Consider the following 19,772-nt stretch of genomic DNA (forward strand, 5'->3'; position numbering starts at 1 on the left):
GGCTCTCTCTTTTCCAGTTTTTCAAACAGAACAGCTACCGGTAGATATAGAAATAGGTATTTCACCATCGCTCCAACTCCAAATGGTTAATGCAATACATTTCTCCCTCCTTCCAATCAAAGCCCAGAGGTATTAATAATTCAATTATATATGTATCTTAAGAACACTTCTATATAGTTGCTGTACTTTCTGAACACACACAAGTCATGTTTTGCTTTCATAAATGGTGTCTGTTTGGGAAAGGGATGAAACAGATCTTCATGCCCTCCTGTCCATTTGATGTAAGCCTCTTTAAATGAGAAGTTTCAGAGTAGCAGCCATGTCAGTCTGTATCCACAAAAAGAACAGGAGTAGGTGCCACAAGTACTCCTTTTCTTTAAATGAGAAGACTCACTCTCACATCCAATTTTAGTGCTTACAGTAGCTAAAAATGAAAAGCAAAACCACAGTAATGTTAACAGACTTCATATTTAGCAAGAGTGTGTTATAGCAATGTGGCACCAGTTAGTGGCACATCTGTGGGAAAAGAAATACAAATGAGCAAACAGGAGTGTTGCTCATCAGTTCCAGGCAGACAAAGTCAGGCTCATTCCAGAGCAGGAAAGTCTGCTTTGCTCCACTTATCTCCCTTTGTTCTCTCCAGTTTCTTATTTCTTTTTTAATGTCCCTAGGTTATAGGCACTACAGAAATGCAAAATTTGTTTTATAGTCTCTTTCCACTGTAAGAGTATTTTGTTTTAGATTTGGTTCTAGGTAGTTAGTTCAGCATTATACAAGTTTTTTATTCCTCACGTCAGCACAATGTAGTTTAACTATCTGATAACTTCTAGTAATCCGTTAGTCTATTTTGGTGCTTAGAGATTGCACCTCCACTGTGGTATCAGAGCCTGCAGTGATGTATAAGGCAAGAAATTTTCTCTGTCCAGGAGGAATGCCAGACTAAATCACTCCCATTAACCAATGAACCACACGACAGTCCTGGTAATAGCTTGCCTTGACCTCAGAAAATCCTGGAATTCATATTCTATTTCAGCCAAAATCTGTATTTATTAGCACTTCCAAATACTGTATGGTATACTTCTTTCAGTGGTTCTTGTCATTTGCAGAGCAAATCAGATACACAGCCTCCTAGTGATTCATATTCCTGTTAGATAAAGGGCACCAAATGCTGCTAAAAATATAAACTTGCATTTCCCACATACAGTAAATTGCACTACAATCAGATGTACAGACAGTAACATCCTAGTAAGGTTCCCAGCACATGGCAAAAAACAGCTATTAGAAAGCAAGGCCACCAGTGTTTTCTAGCTGGTTTGTATTAAGAATCTTAGCTCCATTCCTCTAATGAAATTCAGTGCCAGAGATTGTAGACAGCCCAAAAGATCCATCTGTTGTGTTTAAAAAGGCACCACCCTGATTCCAGAACATTCAGAACAAAGTCAAGGGCACTCCCTTGGTTTTAAGTTGTTTTCTACTCCTTGCTGCATCTAGTTAAGTGCTCAACTAGTTGGGATTAAGTAGGTTTTCAGATACATAGTGTGGTTAAGGAAAGCAGAAACAGCTGGTTGAGCATTCAGAAACATACCAACTAAGTTTTAAAAGGCATTATAAACTGCTTCTATGAAAAGGGTAAAACTGGAACAGCTAGAGGGCTTGTTAAATTCCCACATCGCTGTGGCAACATCTGTGTTTCTCACAAAAAGCAGAGTAACCAATATTGAAAAGAGCTAAACTAAACTAGGCAGTTTTTGTAGTTGCTTCCAAAATTTAATTTTGTATGAGACGAGTACAACTTAGAGTTCATGTACTGTAAGTTAAAAAGTAGATTATTCGTTCATAAATTCCCCAGGGATTCTATTAGTAAAACAGCCCAAATATTTTCCCTCCTCATCTCCCCATTTAGGGCATACTGCTTAGCACACACACCTGAAAAGCTTTTATTACACTTGCATTCTTAATGCAGGTTAAACTTGGAACTCTCCTACTAAAACACACACACTTTCCTAATCTAAAAACAGGATGACCCAGAAACCAGCAGAAAAATTGCATTCAGAAAAAGAAGGATAGGTTTTGTTAAAAACAATAAATAACTTCTTTAGTCTTACCAGCAGAAAGTGTGAACTGGACAGACAGGATACCCATGAAAAGCAAATGCTGCTATCGTGTGTACATTCAGAAGAAAGATGCAGGACATTCTGCTTATTAAGAAAAGAATTAGAAATAATTTACTTTGGGGTTTTGTCGCAATTTTAGTTTAAAACATATTTATTCAGTAAATATGTCTTGATTTAAAAAAACAAAAACCATCTAAAAATAGACCCTGACACAGGTAGGTTGATTCTAGTGGCTTAAATTTTATTCTAAAAAGCTCAGAGGAAAAATTGTTGCACTGGTGTTCTAAAAATCAGACTTTCACTTAACTTCCTCTTTACAACACCAAATAGCAATTATTCACACATCACATGGCCAAAAGACTGGCATTTCCCCCATACTTCCTCTTTCTGGTTTTAGAAAGGCAAAGAAAACTACTGATCTCTACAATGTGGAAACAGTCTATAAAAGCATATACTTCTTTGGTCCTGTGTGGTTTATTTCACAACATAGGGCTGTACCTTCAGAAGGAAGGTAGGCAATAGCCAGCTTCCTCCTGTAGGAGAGGTGAAAGTCAGCTATTACTGGATAAAGTGCTGCTAGCCTGTGACTCAAGAGTTATAATTTATATTGTGCTCCCTCACCTTCTCCTTAAAGAGCAATTCTCGGTTTTACTGTGCTCCCTCACCAGTTTTACAGAAGCATCTTTGTTTCACTCCGTTACAATTTACATTTGCACCTAATCCTGGTAATAAAGATGATGTTGAAAAACTAATACTTGACAAACTCATAACTCTCTCTAAGACATGGAATTCTTGAGAAATCCTAACAAAATTTCATCAATTATAAATTCTAATGGGTCAATTTAACTTTGAAATCACATAATCATAAAGAGATTAAATATTCGAATTTCAAATCAGTTCTGCGTGCTTTGCAACCAGTTGTTGCTACTCCTTGAAGTACCCAGGAAGTGAGCAGCTTGAAAGTGAGTGATTTATGTTAGAGACTGCAGCATTAAGAGTCCATTCCAATTCAGTGTGAATCCACCCTGAGATTATTTACTCCCAAAACATCTACTGAAAATGAGAAGATGCAGCTGTGGCAACTGAAACAATTCTGGGCTTTAAGAGGAAAATAAAAAACAAACAAGACATGTTAAAACAGTTCCAAGTGAGAGTAAGGTTTAGAAATGAATGAATCCAAATATCAGCATAAAGTTTCCATGTAAATACAGATTATAATTTTTTCTGTTAGTAAAATTCTTTGGAAAGCAACTTCAGAAATGTAAATGAGTTCTTTGCCAATGACTGTTTGGCACTCTTCCCAGAAATTCATATTTATTACTAGCAAGAGCGCAGTCTCAGGAGTCTATCTTCCAGATTTACTTTGTGTCAGCACCAAAGTCAATCCTCTAGAACGCCATAAGGCTCAAATGGAAAAAATGATGCAACACCAGAACTAAGTGCAAGAACGATCAGCAGAGACTAACAAAGCCCCACTGATAACCTCATATTTAAAATTTATAGCAATCATTCAGTTAGAAAAATTGGTATGAACCTGTCAGAAACTTCTATATCTTTAACATTACCATTAGTGATTCATGTAAAACTATAAACACAATTAATTCTAAAATGAACCAAAAGAATGTACTTTCATCCCAATTAAGTATTTAACTGCTTTATCCCCATGTATATGAACCAATTATTTTTGCTTCCTCCCCCCCCTACTAAAAAAACATGGTTAATGAAAAGCTAGTTGTGGGGCCACTAGCCAGCAGTATTAACACCTAACAACTCCAACGCTCAGGACAAGCTGTAACAAACATTTTAAACATTCCAAAAACCACTTAAAAAAAAAGCCACAAAAACCATCTGTCTCAGGCTCCCTGAAGAGCAAGTCATTTCCTGCAGCACTTGGAAGAAAGATATTGCTTCTGAAATGGCCTTGTAGGAGGGCAAAGCAACCCAAAACAAAGCAACGTATAAACACCAATGAAGAAGGGAGAAAAGGACAGAAGAGGAGGAGGAGAAAAGATAGCTTAAATGGTTAAGGCAAAGAATGGGAAGCCAAGAGATTTCCTGGCCCTGGGCAACTTCTCTGTGCCTCATGTTCATCTGTAAAATGGGTATAATTTACCTGCCCCACAAGGAAGTTGTGGGGCTAAATTAAGCTCTTCGAAGGGGCATCAAAATCCTCATATGAAAGGCACAGTGTAAGTGCACACTATTATTATGAACAACAGAGAGACAGAGAGCACAGAACCACCCACCTCTGTATATCTGTAGAAAGGCGCTACTCTCCTCATCCACTGTCTGCACTCACAATGGAACATAGCACAGCAAGGGTTAACATCAATAAGAAATAGAACAGGTACAGCAGACTTGACAAATTAAAATTATCTGAGAATTTTACAAAATAAAAACCTTCAGAACTCCTCCCCTTTCTGTCTGCACTAGCTGGCAGCTGCTAGAGATGATTTTAGGTACAAAAATCTCATCTCCCGCAATTATTGCAAAATAGGGTATTATTTCAATTTAAAGATATGCCGAGAGATATGATAAAATTTTCTCCCTTTGATTTGGACAATATCAGGCATTAGCATTTGGATTAATCAGTAATGCAATTACACTGCTTTAAAAATCACAGAAACCTCAGGAGACTTTTTAAAAGATTCTGCTGGGGTCAGAAGGACTGTGATCTGCACATTTTGAAGAAAACAAGAAATGCACCTGTGTGGAGGATGGGAAAGAAGGAATCCCACTGGCTTATGGCAAGAGGGAAGGTAATCAAATACTAAATTTGGTGAATATACAAAAAAAATTAAATATTTTTGTGGAAATAAATGGGGTGATGGAAAAAAATCAGACATTTATGAGTAAGAATTCTGGAAAGAATTCCAAAACTTTTAATACCTTAACTATTCTGGCTAGTCAACCAATAAATACCACTGGAAAAAAAGGAAACAATCAAGGCCAATGAACAAAACTAAGGCAGTATTAATCAATCAAATAATACAGTACCAGGAATATTAACTGCTTCGGTTCCATTTCCTAAATATAGGAACGGTCTCCCCACATGATAGACCCTTATTTCTATGAAAGTCCCCCCCCCCCCCCACACACACTGTTTACAATGCATATATTTAATTATGAAAAGATTTATTCAACACAAAAAAGTAACCATATTGCATTCAAATTCTCATATTTTATTCAAACTTCTATCTACCTTTATCGTAAACACATAATAAAGATGCACACCTAATTTTTAGGAGGCCAACCCTCCTCACTATTCTGAACCTCTCTCATTAGCGCCAAAAGAACCATTAGAAATCAGTATGTAAAAGCATTTATAGATTTTTTTTTTTAAAACCACACAGGACATATTTCATTTATTAGTTATAGGAGATGTGCTGGTAGACAAAATTAAATTAATAGACAAAGAATCGAGTCCCTTCCCAGGATTTTAATATTTTTTAAAAGACTTCACACAAAAAATAATTAATGAAGTATCTTCTTCAGATTAGGAAATTGTATGGTGACTGTCCTGATCAGTTACCCTTTTTCAGAGGGTGGGTTGGTAGTGGAAAGGAGGTCCTGATGTACTGCTTGAGGATATCAAGATGCTATTCCTATTACCAAATGCTTTTTATTAAAAAAATAAATGCATGGAGAATTTAATATAGCTAGGGTCAGTACTTGCCAGTGCCAGAAAATCTAAGGGGAGGAGGATGCCTGTGAAGTGGAAAAATGTCTTTTTAAAAACAACAAAAAAAGTAGTGCTCTACTTGTGTATATGTATAGCCACTTATCCCTTACCTCCTTGCCCCAGGACACTTTGACTACATATAGAGTAATGAATCTAACAGAAAGAGAATGCTAGGCCATGTGAAACTATTAACCTTTCTAAATTCAGAGTTGAATGAAAATATGCCAAACAAAAAAAGGAATGTATATCTTTAACTTTCATTTCCAGTGTCGTTCTTCTGGTTTCATACTGTATGTTACTGTCTTGGAATTACAAATAGTTACTACCAAAAAAAATATTCACTGTTTAAAAACATGCTGCTATCCGCGTATTATGCGACCATTTTAAAATTTGAATTTCTTGAGTGTTTCAGGAAAAGAAAAAACAAAACAAAACAAAACACATATTGGAAATAATATGGTTACTAAATGCACTGCTGATCTAATATCCTGATTTCACAAAATTTCCATGGAGTTATTTTTATTTGGTTTTTTATACATATATACAAAATTATGTAGCAAGTTCACCAGGGAAGGCCAGCAAAAACATGGGAGATTTGGCCTGGCAACAAACTAAGCTGAAATGGGACAACTCAGGGTGGTGCGAAACAATTATTTTAATACATCTGCAGTGATATGACCTGTGACCTCACCGGTCCCACCCCCACAATGCTTGTGAAATACTATTTGTATTTAACCTAACTCTTGAAGTGTGCATTGATTTCCTGCTCAAAGAAAATAAGCGGGGTAAGGGAAAAAAAATACACCTACACAACTCAGAATTAGTTCCCCCCAAAACATCAAAGTTGTAAATATATCTTGAAATTGTTTCTCAGAAAAGCAGAACTGTTTCTTACCTCTAAAGCTGAAGCATGTGACTCCGGCAGACTTGCTCATTTGCATAGAGTCAGACTAAACGGCTGCAAAGAAGAATACTTAGTCAGCCATTTTGAGACTGTACTGTCTCAGTGGAACTGAAAATGTGTTTAAAATGGCTGCACTCAAGATAAGCCACACAGAGACAACTCAGCAGTGGATAAAATGTTTATGTAGCAAAGCACCTCCCTCTTTACCACATGGGAAGAAATAATACAGGCACAGGGGGAGAAAATGGTTAACGCACATACTGCAAAACAACTACAGCTTCTCAGAGTACAAGTGATATAAAGAAGAAAACATGTGAGGCATGAAGACAGTCTTGTTATGTCTGTGAACCAGTCTGTGGCTCAGGATACATATTACATACTCCAAATCCTTCTTGATTCCAGACAGCTCTAACTCCATGCCACATATTAAAAGCTACAAAAATAGAGCCAAATCATGCACAGAGCTGACAGACTTTAGAAAATACTCTTCAAAAGGAGCCTCATTTCAGTCCTTAAAAAAATGGAAATCTGCTCCAGGCCATTATAGCTTTTTTCCATATTATCATCACCATCACAACATTACAGAAATATTTGGGAAGACCAGCTACACGGTTCAACAGTTACCACATTTGAAACTGGAAGTTCATTTTGTACACCAAAAATTTAATCAGAAGAGCACTTTTCAAAAACTCCAGACATCAGGCACCTAAAGTCTTTGCAAAAAATTAAGTACCAAACTAATATATAAAACCAGCCATTTTTTTTGTGATGTCAAAAATAGGATATAAAGGGTTAACACCTTTTCAGGTGGAGTGATTTGCAGTAGGCTCCCCTCCATATGAAGCAGCTCTTGAAGGGGACAAACTACAGTGATGTACACTTAAAAAAGAGAATATTTATAAAGTATTTCAACTGAACTAGAATTAAAGGAGAACCTGTACCATGTTAAAGGCCACTTACAAACCACAATCACTTGGCCTACGAGACAGTAAAGTCTCAGTTGCTACAAGAGTTCCTCCCTAATAACTTCACTCCATTATGCAAACACCTGCAACAACAGCCATACAAATAGTATGGCCATTATTAGCAGTTTTCATTATGGGGTTTCATCTTGAGGAAAAGAAAAAAAATCGAATATCCACCACAAATAATACATGCTGGCCTTCTTTTTGGAAGATCATGAAGCTCACTATCTCTTTTCCAAACCTTTCCAAAATTATACCATGTATGACACATTCTGGATGTTTCTGTTGCCCGTGATAGCTGGTGACCTCAGAATTAGTTAATCATTCCAGCAACAGATGCCTGCTGTGCTCATCAGCACCAAAATTAGTATTTGGTACTGACCCAGAATATTGAACCAGGCTATATGGTTAAAACAAGAGAAAAAGGAAAATGCACAGTGGCATGGCTTGCAATATAAATAACTGAGTCAACTTAGCTCAATTAGAAGCTTTGATTGGATTGTAAATGATTAGAGGATAACCAGAAATATGTTTGTAACTCTGTACCTAACAGAAAACAAGAATCTTGGAAAACAAACTTGCCCAAAACAGGAGAGACTGAATTAATTCCATGCAAGCACTCAAACCTTCTCCCCACTAACAGTCACCTGCAATTCTAACCAACATTACAATAGGAAACAACCAGCATTTTGAATGATTGGCTATTCATATCCAATCCTATCGTAGCCAAGTGTCAACATTTGTAATGAACTTTTTCTGTTTACAGACACAGAGCAGTGACAGAAATTTCAGACCCCAACATTATCATTTTATTTTATTCAGATTAAACACACCCTTCAAGTATGCACTTCTGCTGTAAAACAATCTGAAATAGGGTTCCATGTTTATTGTGTTCTGAAAGATTTCAAGATCAAATGTGCTCTTTTTATTAATTGTATATCTTTTCTAAACATAATCCAGATTCCAAACTAAATTTGTAAGGGAGTCAAGCTAGGTTGCTTCCTTCTCACTCAGTCACCAGCATTAAAGGTTCAAAATTATGACATTTCACCTAAGCAATACCAAGGTCTTTAAATTATGTCCACTCAATGAAATCTATGAAACCTTAATGGGTTCAACAGGTTTGTTTGGCTCTGTAACTACAACTCAAGAAATAATTCTGTTGATGCAGAAGAAAAAATATAATCCATCTCACTCTGTTAGCACAGCAGAACTAATACGGCTAACATGATTAAAATATTATATAAATATACAAAGGCCCCGATTCAAAGAACATGAACAACATTAATCATGTCTCATCACAATAAAGTCAAATTGCCTATTCATGTACCTAAAGTTATGTACATGATTAGACCAGAATTCAGCAAGATATTTAAGTCACAGAAGTCAATAAATCCAGCTAAACAGACACAGGCCATGTCATTAAGAAAATGAGTAGTACTTCAAAGCATGTTAACTTAGCTAACACTTTGCATAGGTGGTCTGGGCTAGCAGTCACAGCTGGGATGAGGTCTGCCCATCAAGGTCAGTAGTCACCAGGCAGGAGTTGAAGGAATTGCAAGAGCCAGTTTCCACAAGCAAGAGTCAAGGTCAGAGTCAGGCTGGGGTCAGAAACCAGAGATCAGAGCTAGGATCGAGAGGCAGGAGTCAGAGACTGGAGATCATGACATCAAACAAAATCTGGCATTGCAAGCAGGCCAAAGTCTCTATGGTTGTCCAGACAACTTCCTGGGGCAACCCCTTAAGTTAACAAGGTGCTTGGCCAATCAGAGGGCGACAGAGCACTGTCACTCTGGGTTTCTTGGGTTGTACTTCCTGAGGCGCCTGCTCTTCATAGTGCTCCCTGGCTTTGCCTTTGCATGGCCACCCAGTGGCACTGTTGGAATACAGCTGTCCCAGGCTCTCCAGACCTGGGTTCTAATTCCTGGATCCTTACACACCCTTTTAAACATGGCTTTGTCCAGAGTAAGTGCAAAAAATGGTGATTAAAAATGGTAAAGACATACACATTAATTGCCTTTAAACATCACTCATTTTCCTAGTGTGGACATGGCCAAAGTGAGAACATTTCATTTTCATATTCGCAGACAAAAACTATATTAAGATGGAGTTACAGCTGAGAGTCCCTATCAGTAGTTTAGGGTAAAGAAGAATACAGGCACGTTGCCATTTTCCCAAAACTGAAACATTACAAACCCAGGAAATTCAGAGTTAAAAGTTAAATGTAAGTCCAAACATGTTAAGTTACAAAAATATACAGTTAAGGCACCCAAATTACCGGACAGAGTTACGGTTGTGACCCAGGCAATAATCATATGATTATTTGGGGGGAGGGATAGCTCACTGGTTTGAACATTGGCCTGATAAACCCAGGGTTGTGAGTTCAATCCTTGAGGGGGCCATTTAGGGATCAGGGCAAAAATTGGGGATTGGTCCTGCTTTGAGCAGGGGGTTGGACTAGATGACCTCCTGAAGTCCCCTCCAACCCTGAAATTCTAGGATTACTGTATTTTAGCATTTGTGGTCACAGATCACATTACATTGACTTTTAAAGATGTATTTTCTCCCTCTGCCCCATGAACAGCAAGTATGAAGGTCAAGGTGAATGCTACCACTTCTAATGATTTGAAGATAAGTAGTATAAGCCTTATGTCATTTTAGAAATGTTAACTTTTAGGGGAAGATTCTCTGCTATGCTCTGTCTGATTTATGCGATTCTGGAGCAGCAAAACATATCCAGAGAATATTGGCCAGTTAAATTGGGTTAACAGTTGTTTTGCATCACCAGCGCAGTACAAAGCAGCCAAAACACAGACCCTAGTTTCTCCTTCCTGTGCCCCACATTCTCCTACACACCCACATCCCTCTAGTTCCGGGGTTCCCAAACTTGGTCTGCGGCTTGTTTAGGCTAAGCCCCAGGCGGGCCGCAAGATGCTTTATTTACCTGAGCGTCCGCAGATACAGCCGCTTGCAGCTCCCAGTGGCCGCAAATTGACACAAATTTTAAAAGATACCCAGTTATTTAGTTTCAAAATTAGTTGTTGCACACTTGAAACCTTAAAAATGTGAATCTCTCAAAGATTTTTGACTCAACTATGCATCTGGATAATCAGACTTAGGAGTTTCTATTGACTCAGTCTATCAAGTAAGAATAAAAAAAAATGTTAATACAGGTCTACAAAAGCCATGCAATCCATTAAATCTAAGTAAAAACAACATGCCTGAATTCTCATATCATAAAATGAGAATTTACAGGCAAAACACACATGGGAAAACTAATGCAAAATAATCCAAGATGAAAATGGCTCTCTTAAACCCACAAAAGTCAGTGTTTGATCTGTGTTTGCGTCCTATTATATCACCCTGACGCACCTAAGCACTGCAGATCACACAATTTTAACTGGGAACAAGGAAGGTAGTTTATGTTTTTTGATATGGTGAGAATGCATACGTGTTGCAATACTTAATCCATTAATATCTGTGAAGGATAAGTGGAGGCATTATTATTATTAAACTGTACTTCAATACTTAATTAAAATAGCTAAAGATACAATTTCAGCTTTAACCAACTTTTCTGTGTATGGTCTCAAGTTGAATGTACACGTCTGTGTAAGTATATACATTTTATAAAAATTCTAGATTGCTGTAGCATAAAATGGCTCCTTGCAGTGTTGTGTAATGGAGGAGAAAAGCACAAAATGGCCACCCTACTGACAAAATGACTTAGCTTTGCATTATACAGTCTCCTTGAACAGTTAACCGAAACAGTCCAGAATGACTACAGTTGTAAAATCTGTACCTCCTTTAATAAAAATGAAGTATCTATTTATTAAAATCCTTTTTAGATCCATTTTGAGAAATGGTTTCTCCTTTTTCAAATCCTAGTCCACTTACAGCAGGTTAGCTATGTTCAGTTCTCAATGTTAACAAAAGATAATTATATCAAATTGGCCTGAGTACAAAAAAAACCCAACACATTCTGAGAAGGAATGTATTATTTAGCCAAATAATTTACTAAACTTTCATCTGACCTTACATATTTGTTCCTGGAAGACACGATAGTCAATGTAACTCATTGGCACCTTTCTGTTCATTTACAGAATGTATGACTCAAAATAAAACATTTCACAGCTGGACAGGACACTGATAGATTTTTAGAAATCTCTCTCATTAAACATAAATTAGTGTAAAGGAGAATTACACTAATATGCACCAAGAAAATAACAGTTTCTGGATTTTTCCATAATTCCACATTTAACACCTAATATTGGTGTTTAATGCTAACAAATACATGCGGTCCAGACAGAAGATCAAAGTAATCTGTATTTAAAAAAACCGAGTCAATGGCTTTCACATACATAATTATAATTTTAAAACACAACCCGCTTAAAAAAATATATGCATCAGCACCTCAGCGGTGCTGAACAAGTGACAAAGCAAGAGTGTGTGCAACAGAATAAAGCATCTTTTTAAAGTTATATTCTCTAGGTACAGTAGCACAATTTTCAAATAGGATATCAATTGTATTTGTCACACACTAGTTTTGCACTTTGTCTTTCAATTGCTAGAAGCAAATACTTTGAATATTTAGAAAACAAAATACTTACAAATAGTTTTACTAATTACAAGCATCCTGCTCATTAACTCTTGATCATCATATGTGATACTTTTTTAACCTCATAAAATGATATGCTTGTACAGATTATGAGTTTAGGAGACTAAAATAGTGCATTGCTGAAGTGCCTGAGCTGTTCCTCTTAATTTCTGTTTAGGGTGCTACAACCAAACCACTACACTAAAAAAGAACCAAGATAAACTATCCTAAACCTAGTATTTTTTGAGATAGAAAACAAAACACTGACAGGGAAGAACAGGGTGTAAATCAAGTACAAGCCTTTCCAAAAGGTTAGGGACAGATCCATGTTTCTGCAGTATACCAAGCTGAATTTTTGATGATGTATATAGTAATTAGTTGAAGGAAGACTGTACATTTTTTTGGTGAGGAGGGGACTTTGTAACACATTAGAGATGTTCATGAGCTTACGTTTTGAAGTACAAGCCATACTGGTGTTAGGGTTTTGAGGTCCTCTCAATAATATTACAGTCACACTTGCACTCTAGAAAGCTACTGAATTGCCTCTGTCATGCTTCTTGGTCCAGTTCTATTTTTGCTTTTTAAAAATCTGCAACACATCTTTATATAAGTGCATCATTTCATGATCAGTTTATGAGGACCAGTTCTAGAAAATATAAAACAATGTTCTAGTGCTTCCAGAAAGTAAGAGATTTTATTTAAGGCCAAACTTTTAAATTTCCCTGCTTCCATCGTCAGAAAAAGAAAAACTAAGACATTTGCAGACATTCAAACCAGGTCACATCAAGGCTTGCAAGAAAGTTCAATACATCCACCTGCATATTGGGATGATAGCACATTGCATAAGTTTATCAAATAGACACATGAACTTGGCTGTGCACAAACACTAACTCTTTCTAACTGAAAAATAACCGAGGCCCACGGTCTCCATGTGGGTGAACTACCATGCCTCAATAATCACAGGAAAATTGAACTAGCAAAAATTTCAGTCATGAAGTGTCAAGTCAATTCAAATCTGACCAGTTATTTAAAAGATAAAACACTCCATTAGTTGCCCAACAAGGCCTACATGCAAACTTCAGCCCACACTTCTCTTTAATGGTGCCAACGAAAACTATGAGCTACAGGGGGTTTTAAATACGGTTTCAGGCAAGGTGGCTTTCACAAAGCAGAAATGTTTTGGACCATTGCTTTGGAAGATATACTCCTGCTACAGAGTGGACACCATTTCTTATACTCAGATTGTAAACTTTCTAGGGTAGGGATAGACTTTTTGTTGCATGTTTGTACAGCGCTTAGCACAATGTCCAAGACTGAAGATGGATGACTGGGCAACAAAATGGCAGATGAAATTCAATGCTGACAAATGCAAAGTAATGTACATTTCAAAACGCAATTCCAACTATACATACAAAATGATGTGTTCTAAATTAGCTGTTAGCATTCTAGAAAGAGACTCTGGAGTCATGGATAGTTCTCTGAAAACATCCACTCAATGTGCAGTGGCAGTCAAAAAAGCTAACAGAATGTTAGGAATGGGATAGATAACAAGAAAGAAAATATAATGCCTCTATCTAAATTCATGGTATGCCCACATCTTGAAGACTGCGTGCAGATCTGGTCCCTCCATCTCAAAAAGGATATATTGGAAAAAAGGTACAGAGAAGAGCAACAAAAATGACTGGGGTACAGAACAGCTCCCATATGAGGAGAGATTAAAAAGACTGACTTTTCAGCTTGGAAAAGAGATGACTAAAGGGAGATATGATAGAGCTCTATAAAAATCTCCGCTTGTGGGGAGAAAGTGAGTAAGGAAATGTTATTTATTTTTTCACGTAACACAAGAAATAGGGGTCACCCAATGAAATTAATAGGCAACAGATTTAAAACAAACAAAAGGAAAAATTTCTTCATACAACGTGCAATCAACCTGTAGAACAGGGGATGCTGTGAAGGCCAAAACTATAACAGAGTTTAAAAAAGAACTAGATAAGTTCACAGAGGATAGGTCCACCAATAGCTATTAGCTAGGATAGGCAGGGACGCAACACCATGCTCTGAGTGTTCCCCTAGCCTCTGCTTGCCAGAAGCTGAGGGTAGATGACAGGCTGGATCACTTGACGATTGCCTGTTCTGTTCATTGGCATTGGCCACTGTCAGAAGACAGCATACTGGGCAAGATGGACCATTGTCCTATCCCCAGTAAAACCATTCTTATGGAGTTCTTAGGTATTACTGCAATATACATAAATAATAATTTCACTTGTGCTAAATACTTAAAGTACTATCAATTGCTGTGTAAATTGAGAAAAGCTGGTAGGCAGCCTCACAAGAGGATACCAAGTTCAAAGAGGCATGGAAAATCCATTGTCACACAGAGAGCCATAATTACATATACTTGGATATTTACAACACATTCACCTTCTATAGACTACAAATAAAAAAAGGCTAAGGTAGAAACTTTCCTCATCAATGCACTACAACCCCCTCTGACACAGGCGGTGGTAGCTGTTAAAATGAGCACATAAAAGCTTTATTACCAGCAAAATCTTTCAAAATGTTAGATCCAACAATACCTTTTACAAATATTTTCCCCTGGCCACTTCCACCAATTATTTTTAAATTTAAATACATCTCACAGCTCATTTTCTCTTCCTAGATCCTTTAGGGAAGTTGTAATGTTGAATTTGTGACATCATAGTAACTTTAACAGCAACAAAATGATTTTATAAACACAAGACTGGAGGACTAAACAGAATTATTAGGGGAGTGACAAATGCAGAAAACGTATTAAAACTACAAACTATATCAATAATAGTGATTTACTGGTATGGTGCTTTTTTGTACATATATTCCTTATTAAGTTTCACAATGTAAATATCCTTAAGACTTTTGGCATAGCAATTCTTATTGATTAGTAAGCACAGTAGTAAACCTAATTAATTTTTCATATAGAAAAACTGGCCTCCGGAAATGGTTAAGGATACTTTAAAAAAAAAAAAGAGAACAGATTTAGCATGTTATATAACAACTGTTCTTTCTTTATTTTAGATTAGTCTATACTTCTTAACATTTTTAAAGAAAATATACCACATTGAAAAGACTATTCAATTTTTTTAAATCTTTTTTCTCAAATACAATTACTAGTGAATAAAACATTTTCAAAGTTTGTTTTTGTTTTACATGTTTAATTTACAGCAGCTTTGGTGAACTAAGAAATAAAATTTAAAAAAATAGTTTCTTCAACAATTTTCAATCCTAAAAATGAAAACAGCCAGCCTGAACACTTGGCTAGTAGCATCATCCCATACCAAATGGGAAACAGACATTTCAGTGTGAGTGAGTGCTTCCAAGCTTTTGGTGGCTCGAAACATTACAAAGAGGGCCTTCCAACAGGGAAATTAATGCACTGCAGCTGATGTTTAACTTCCAAGTATGTGAAACGGACACAACTTAATAGTAGAAGGAACTGGCGAACACTGAAGATTAAATGTGGCAGCCACAAATGATTGGATGTGTGCAAGTCTATAGGACTAATATTTCAGTGAAAACCATTTAGATGGCTCAGATATTAGAAATTAAGAGGTCCACAATAGCATAACTTCTCATGAGTTTTTTTCCCCATAGCAGTAGTTTTCAACCTGTTGTCTGCTGATCCCTGGGGGTCCACAGACTATAGCTAAGGGGGCTGCAAAAGGTTGTCGTTCCCACAAAACAGTGGTTGTCAACCTGTAGTCTGTGGAATGAAAAAAGTTTGAAAATCATCCTCCTTTACCATTCAAGAGACCAACGTCAAATTAGTGTGCACAGGAACACATGAAACAGTCCAAAATATCATAATAGGGACTTCTTCAGTATCTCTAGCCGAGCCCCTTTAAACAACATATTTGTTACACTGTTTAAAGCAAATGAGTTTCTATTAAAGCGGTAATACTTCTTTGCACAAAATACAGGTAAGCACAATTTGGTCTGAGCTTCAAGGTCTCCCAACTTTATAAAACGAAACAAAACTGACTTATTTGTAATGACTGTACCAACACACACAAAATGAGGTTACTGTATATAGTAATAATATTAGTCTGCGTGTGTGTATGACAAACTAGTTGCAATTCCAAATGAGTAGCATCGGATACCATTTTTCCTGATCCATGAGTACATAAAAAAGTCATTTGATATTTACAGCATGTATAAGAATCATAAGGTTTTCAAATGTGAAAAATATTGCCGTGACCAGCAAGATGTTTTTTAAAATTGTGAAACTTAGCAATTAAATACTTGTATAAAGCACTGTGCAAATATTAACAAACAAATCCTTACAATGTAAACTATTATCATTCCCATTTTACAGATGGGAAAACTGACAGAAGTTATGTTACATATCCAAGATCACACAGCAAGTAGCAGAACTGAATTTAGAACTAGAGAATTCCTGATCCTCAGTCTGATGCTCTTTTTATATACACAAAAGGACCACACAATAGAAATTCTTGGATTAGACAAAGTAATGGTTATTTCTTACATTCTGATCAATTCTATATTTTAAAATTTATTTATTTAGCTGGCACTATATCTTACTGAGACCAGAGAAATTTAAGCAAGTATTATTAACTACGTTCTCAAACCTTCCCTAGCAGAATCTAAATATCTATGAACTATTAACTTCCGTAAAAGCTTTAATTGGAATAGTTAGGTTATTTTATATGATACCACAGATGTATTTGAACTTATGGAATAATTCAAAATATCTTGTCAACAAAGCGAAGTTGTACTGTACTATTCTTCCATGCAGTAATTTCAGTTGAAAGTATACGGTTCATAAAAATGTTATGTTTACTTACATTTACTTGAGGAAATTGACCAATAATATATTTACTTTTAATGTATTGTCCGAGTACTGACAATTATAGACAGATTTAATTAAGATGTCTAGACATGCAAGCATTGTTTTTCTGGGGCTGCTTGAAGGTAGCAATTTTAAGCTTGACAGCCTCTCCCCCACCATTGTAGTGTGCAGTGCTTATGTTCCCCTCCTCCATTTTAACCAACATCTCTACACCTGAAGAATGTTATCGAACAAGCCACATGGGCAGTATAATGGGATGAAATATTATGCAATACCAGAGGCCATGGCAATATCATTACTAGAATATCTGACAGGCACTAAAAATGTAATCGGGAAGAAATGTACCAACTAGGAGAAATAAAGAATGAAGACAACTGCAATACTTATAACATGCTTGCCACGTCTCAACGAAATGCACTAAGTACAAAATTACAACATATTTTTGAATATATATGAGTTAAAAGACTAATTCTAAAACTTGGAACCCTGTGCTTTATGTATGAAAGCTATGGCTTAATTTTACTGCCCAGCAGTTTGTTTTGCGTCACATTTGTTCTATGTGGGCCTCACTGCAACTTGAGGCAGGGATTCTGGTCTTTGTTTAGTTCACCTAGACTACTGTACAATACCAATGATGCAACTTAAATAATGCATAGCTATGCCAACTTTCCCATCTTTCCCATTTCAGTGTGGAAATGCCCTCATTTTTAGTAAGTTAACCTCTGCCACGAAAATCTTTTCAAAAGCCATATTCATGGTAACTCATATTGAGGTATTAAGAAGTTTAATAGGAATGGTTTTCTCCTGGAAACTTCCACAGATCAGTAAGACACCGAGGACAGCATCTAAGGCATTTATAAATGAACCCAACACCTGCATGCATAATAATATTACCAGATCAGAAATAAGCCTGGAAACACTTGCTTTTGAGACCTTTTTGAGACCAGCACGTCTTGACCCATGACTGACCTCCCACAGCCACCTTCACTAATTGGTGCCCTCCCCCCAGGTTACTCCCCACAAGTCCCCTGCTTAGCACAAGGTGCAAGAAAACTCCTTCTCAGGTCCCATGCAAAAGGGCAGGAGCAGGAGTCTTTGGCTGCAGCTTCTAGTCCCTTGCACCCAGCAGGAGCCAGAGGCATCTGCTTGTTGTTTTCTGAAGGATGGTGGCCTCAGGGAGTCAGTGCAGAGCCCCAGCTACGCCGCGCCCATTTAGCACCTACCTGTGCTCCGCGACAGCCCCTGCAGATAAGCTCCCGCACCGCAGGGGAAGAAAGAGGCGTCCCTGTTACCCACTCTCCACCTGCAGCAACCTCAGCACAGGAAAGAGCAATGCGCATGCGCGGAGGAGGCTGCACTGGAGCCCAGTCACGTGCTCCCATGCAGTGCAACCGGTTGCATCGCTGCGGCTCCGACGCATGCGCGCTACGCAGGTACCGCGGCGCAGGATTCGCGCTAAAGTGCGGCCGCTGTCGGGACAAAACAAGCCCGGTGTTGCAGCCCGTGCTGTACCTGTGTCCGTGAATCCCGCCGCAGCCTTAGCGCTCGCGCTCCTGTCTCTCGCCGCTTCCGCCGCAGATTCAAAAACAGAACCCCGTACAGCCGCCTTCCCCCAGCTGCACGCGCCGGACCGTTATGCAAATGAGGCCCACATCCCGCCCTCTGATCACTGGCCACGCCCCTCTGTGGGATCGGGGAGCGGCCGTGGGGGCTGTTTCATCGCTGGCCAATCCGAACGTCGGCCATCTTGGAGGCATGCAAATCAGCCGCTGTTCTATTTAAATGAGCGTGTGGCTCCGCCCCTTCTCGGGTGGCCGCGGAAGGTTACTGGTGGTGAAGTGCAAGCACTGGCCGGGATTTAAGGTGGAACGCGGCAGCATGCGCTGTGAGTCGAGGGTGGTTGCTCACTAGAGTGATAGGTCTGGCCTGGCAAAGGGGCTCCATACTGCAGCCCCGAAGCTGCAGGTGCCCCTGCTGGGGGGTGGGACGTGTCCCTGGTGGAAGAGGCAGGTGCATACTTGGAGCGGGGGCAGGGGGCTACAGTTGTGGTGGGCAGGGAAAGGGGTGCAGACTTGGGGTGAGAGTGGGTGGGGGAGGGGTGCAGTCAGGGTAGAGGAAGGGACTAGAGTTGGGGGGAGGGGTACAGAGTCAGGCTGGGGGTGGGCAGAGGAAGGGGGCTAGAGATGGGGGGGAGGGGCACAGAGTTGGGGTGGGCAGCAGGGCTGTGCCTGGCAGAGGCGAGGGGGGTGTTGGGTAGGGGAGCAGAGCAGCTTCGCCAGCATGAGCAGGAAGCATTAGTTCTGTATCTCCCAACTTATAGTAGTAACGGCCCCCAAAGAGTTGTTTGTCCCTTTCCTCCTGAAGCATGCAGTGTGCTCAACAGACAGTATAGTAGCCCTCCTAGCTACCTTCTCAGGGACTAGGTAAGTTATTGATCCTATTTTACAGAGCAGAAAATGTACTCTAGCCTCTTCAGGGCAGGAGCTGTCTGTAGTTACTGCCTTGTACAGCACTGAGCACATTGTTACTGCATAACAAACAGCAGCAAATGATTTATGCAAAGTCACACAGCAAATCACTGGCAGCGAGAAGCAGAAACCACAGTCTGGAGTTCCTGTATTTATCCTACCCCAACACATCCCCTCCCCCCCATCTTGATGCCTGTTACAC

General features: G+C 38.5%; 1 protein-coding gene across 10 annotated transcripts in view; it reads right to left on the reverse strand.

The window, feature by feature from the left end:
* Positions 1-18,867, reverse strand: part of ATF7IP (activating transcription factor 7 interacting protein) — a 168,162-nt gene extending 149,295 nt beyond the window's left edge. For 3 of the 10 annotated variants that reach the window (XM_073327308.2, XM_073327310.2, XM_073327307.2), the window contains exon 1: positions 18,615-18,838. The gene's annotated coding sequence lies outside the window, so the exon portion shown is untranslated. Of the gene's footprint in view, positions 1-18,325; positions 18,563-18,614 lie in introns of those variants that run through there. The other 7 variants (XM_073327313.2, XM_073327311.2, XM_073327315.2 and 4 more) reach the window with 5 other exon arrangements.
* Positions 18,868-19,772: the final 905 nt, after the last annotated feature.

This window comes from Lepidochelys kempii, chromosome 1 (assembly GCF_965140285.1).
Source record: "Lepidochelys kempii isolate rLepKem1 chromosome 1, rLepKem1.hap1, whole genome shotgun sequence".
NCBI lineage: Eukaryota > Metazoa > Chordata > Testudines > Cheloniidae > Lepidochelys > Lepidochelys kempii.